Source organism: Chrysochloris asiatica, unplaced genomic scaffold (assembly GCF_000296735.1).
Source record: "Chrysochloris asiatica unplaced genomic scaffold, ChrAsi1.0 scaffold00113, whole genome shotgun sequence".
NCBI classification, from domain to species: Eukaryota; Metazoa; Chordata; class Mammalia; order Afrosoricida; family Chrysochloridae; genus Chrysochloris; species Chrysochloris asiatica.
In genome coordinates this window covers 1,188,445-1,193,000 of record NW_006408631.1, presented here as the reverse complement: position 1 = coordinate 1,193,000, position 4,556 = coordinate 1,188,445, and positions in this window count along the sequence as shown.

Below are 4,556 nucleotides of genomic sequence, written 5' to 3'. Positions count from 1 at the left end.
GGATATCATGTTTGGTAAGGTGGAGGGTCAGAGAAAAAGAGGAAGACCCCCAACAAGATGGGTTGGCCAAGTGGCAGCATCGATGGACTCAAGCATGGCAACAGTAGTGAGGTTGGCCCAGAATCGGGCAGTGCTTCATTCTGCTGTGCATAAGGTCACAATGAGTCGGTACTAACTCAATGGCACCAAACAACAACAACAAAGATTTATACTCTTAGTCTATACAGGGCCAATATGAATCAGAATCAACTTGATAGCAGTGGGTTTGGTTTGGCTTTGAAGGACTTTTCGAAAGCAGATCACCAGTCCTCTCTCATGAGACACCTCTCTGGTGGTAGTGATTGTGTGCCGTGGAGCTGGTTCTGACTCACAGTGACCCTGTATAGGGTTTCTGAGACTATAAATTTTTATGGGAGCAGAAAGCCTCATCTTTCTCCTGAGGAATGGCTGGTACTTTCAAACTGCTGACCTTGAGGTTAGTAGCCCAACTCGTAAGCACTACACTACCAGAGCTCATTTGGGATACCTCTGAGTGGCTTCAAATTGCCAACCTTTTGGTTAGTAGTTGAGCATTTAGCCATTGATACCACCCAGGTTTTATTGAATTTATTTTTTTATCATCAGAGAAATTAATCATAATTAATATATAATAGTGAACTTGGTAGAGTAGGATAAACACTGGACTGCTAAACTCAAGGTTGGATGTTCAAATCCACCAACCAGTCATTGGAAACTCTATACAGGATCACTGTACAATAGTCTGTTCCGTGGGAGAAAGATGAGGCTTTCTGCTCCTGTAAAGATTTGCAACCTCAGAAACCCTGTACAGGGTTGCTAAGAGTTGGAACTGACTCCATAGCATATAACCACCACCACCATACAACAGGAAATGACAGCATATATCAAGTTATAATATAGCTATATATATGTTGTTGTTGTTAAGTACCGTGGAGTCGGTTCCGACTCAGGGCCTTACTAGTAAGAAGTTTTAAGAAAATTGTATTGGTGAGAAAAAGGTCAGAAAAATTGTGCTAAAGAATTTTTTCCAATCATGACAATGTATGAGGGGGCTTCAAAAAGTTGGTGGAAAAATGCAATTAAAAGATAATGTAATTTTTCCACCAACTCTTTGAAGCCACCTTGTACCTACCTATACATTCTTCGAAGGTAGCAAGGGCTGCCGTACAAGAATTTCAGTGGGAAACTGTAACCCAACCACTCTACGTCTCTGATCTTGTCCCTTTAGACTTCTTTTGGTTCCCCAAACTGGAAGAACATTGAAAAGAAAAGGATTTGAGTTCTTTGAGGATGTCAAAACTGCCATTTTGACATGGTATAAATCAAATATCACAGAATTCTGTGGGAAAGGCTTAGAGATGAAAAACACTGCCTTCACAAGTAGAGAGACTTAAATGGAGGATATGCTGAGAATTGAGAGCCTCTGATAGTTTTGCTTAATAAAGGTTTCTGTGATTTTACAGAAATACATTTTACTTACTTGTATGTGTATGTGTGTGTTTTATGGAAAAATTGGCTCATGAAGGCAGAAGTGCATAATGTGGCCCTGGACCCAAGGTGGGGCATTTCCCAGCATGCTCTTCTTCATACTGTTGGCTGCTCCTCTAGACCTACAGGGGGGTGGGATGCGGTGGGGAGAGTTACCAGGGACCTGATGGTGGTCATTTGTCAAGCTTCCCACTTCTCCCAAAGAACCCACATTTCCCCCACATGGGAACAAGATGGAGGGAAAAGTGAGAAATTAATGCTCAGTTGCTCTTCTTCAACCCTTGAAATTAAAGATATAGAACACTTTGCTATCCCTTTCTTTACTGATATTAATATAGCACTAAAGGAGCTCTGGTAGCGTAGTGGTTACGACTCGGGTTGTGAACCTCAAGGTCAGCAGTTCGAAACTACCAGCTGCTCTGTGTGAGAAAGATGAGGCTTTCTGCTCCCGTAAAGATTTACAGCCTCAGAAGCCCTGTTCGGGGTTGGAACCGACTCGACGGCACTTAACAACAACAACAATTGATCTGTAGGGAGTCCTGGTGTAACACTGGACTGCTAACCACAGGTTGTCAGTTCAAACCCACCAGCTTCTCCCTGGAAACCCTATACAGAGTCTCTGTGAGTTGGAACTGACACAAGAGCACTTTACAATAAAATAGTTGGTCTGGAGAGAAATTGGAGTTCCTACACATTAAAAATAACAAGTGACTGATAACTGCGCTATGAATTATGAGACACTTCCTCAGCCATGAGCTCACTGACTACTCACCACAGCTCCGAGGGTGGAAACTACCTGCTGTTTTCTCCTTATTTTCAGTTGAGGAATCTGAGGAACAATTTAACCCAGGTGTTCTGACTTCAAACTCCTCATTCTTTTTCATGACACTGAGTGATTAGATCTGAATCCTGGGTGAACCCACTACAGAATGGGGGGTGGTGGGGAGGGGCAGTCTGCCTTATAGGGAAGAAAAAGCTGCAAAAAAAAGAAAGAGGAAAATGCCTTTTCCATCCATACCTGGGGAATAAATAATCTAGTCAACAGTCATCCTGTAGTCATAGTGAATAATCAACTAAAAACTCATGCCCTTTGACCTGGATCACTGCCCTCTTTCCTTTTTCCCTTCTCACTTGGCAGAGATTCCTTCCTGGACTTGCCTGACCAGGCATCTTTCACTCCCTTGAAAGGCCTTCCTCCAGGCATCTGAGGAGCTTCCTTTTAGACCAGCCCTTGGTATTGGGACTGGGATGAAAGGTTGCCTGACTTCTGGAGGGTTTTCACGATGTCCCCTCACTCCTCCCCCAGCCTCAAAGTCCTTTGTCTCCTCCTGAGCAGGTAGGATGATGGGCATCTATCTACAGTCTCATTGCAGAATGGAGAATTTTGTCAACTAAGAGCCAAGTATTGTCTTGCTTTGATGAAATTCACCACTACCAACCACTGCTATCCTGCCAATTCTGACTCTAGCCACCTTACAGAAAACAGTACAAGTTTTTGAGGCTGTAAATCTTTACTGGAGCAGACAAGCTTCTCTTTCTCCTGAGGAGTCGATAGTGGATTTAAACCAATGGACTTCCGGCTAGCAGCCCAAATGCTTAACCCATTGTACCACCAGGACTCCCTTTGATGACACCAGTGACACTGAAAAGCTGGTGAGGGTCTACCAGTGGAGGGGGAACGTGGGCAAGTCACAGATGCTTAGAAGACGTGAGGAGGGCACTTGGACAACCTTTGCAGGTATTGCTGGTCCTGGGACTGGACTTCCTGAGAGGGACTTCTGTCACTCACTTTGCGACCAAGTGGACTTGCTGGCTTCCTTTACCAGTGAGTCATGAGGATTCAAGCAAGTGTGCAGCAATTCTGATCCAGATCTTCTTTCATCTCTGAGGGAAGGTGGAGCAGTAGGTTTAAATGAGATTCTTCAATTCTTGGACAGTCTAGGTAAACTCACACTCCATAAACATCCATGTACCAGGCTCTGGGCAGTTTTGTATACTGCTTATGTCATCTCATTTAACTATTTCGAAAACCCTGTGAGGTAGGGATTACTTTGCCTTGCTTTACATATTGGCAAATCGAGGCTCAGAGAGGTTAAGAGACCTGCCTAAGATCACGAAGCTAATTAGGAGAATATCAATATCAGGGCATGATGTGAGCTTCAGAAAATACTGCAGCCTAGCCAAGATTACCTCTGGAAACTTTTCTGTTTGGGGGCTGAAAGGGATCTCTCATAGCCTGTTAGGTGAAGACACATCATCTTCCCACTGATTGGATTGACATTGAGTGATCAGATAACTTAGTTATGCAGAGATGTGTCTGCACCCAGAACTGGCCTTTATCCCAGTTGTCTATTTCCTCCATCCCACCGAAAGGCCAAGTCATGGTTCTGTCATTCCCTGTGGCCTCATTTGTCTGTCTGCCTCAGATGTCTGGGCAGCTGTAGGGTAAGTGGCCAAGACAAGATTGTACAGAATGTGGGGTTTGGAGCCAGGCATGAATGCTTGGTTTAAATTCCAGCTCTGCCATATTTTCAGGAAAATTTGCTCAGATTCTAAGATGGAGATGGGGACAAGGAAAGACAGACAGCAGGTGGGAGTCAGAGCCATGTGGCCTCATCCTGCTTCCGAGGAGAGGAAAAGACAGGTGCCAAAGCCACTGGCCCAACATCCAGTCCTCTGCAGGAACAGCCCAGAAATTCCTGCCCAGAGACAGTATTTAGTGCCCACTGCTGGTGCCTGGCAGCCCTCAGCTCATAGGACACAATTCCAGGGACCTTAATAAGACTCAGCTGTGGTGCTGTAGGGTAAGCACTGGACTGCTAACTACAGGAATGGTGGTTCAAACCCACCAACCACTCTTTGGAAACCCTATACAGGGTTACTATGAGCCAGAACCCACTTGCTGGTACTTAACAACCATCAAAAAGGACTCACTCAAGGAGCCCTGAGAGTGCAACAGTTAAGAGCTGAGTTGCTGAAAGGTTGGTGGTTCAAACCCACCCAGCATCTCCATGAGAGAAAGACCTGGGGAACTACTCTGGTAAAGATTG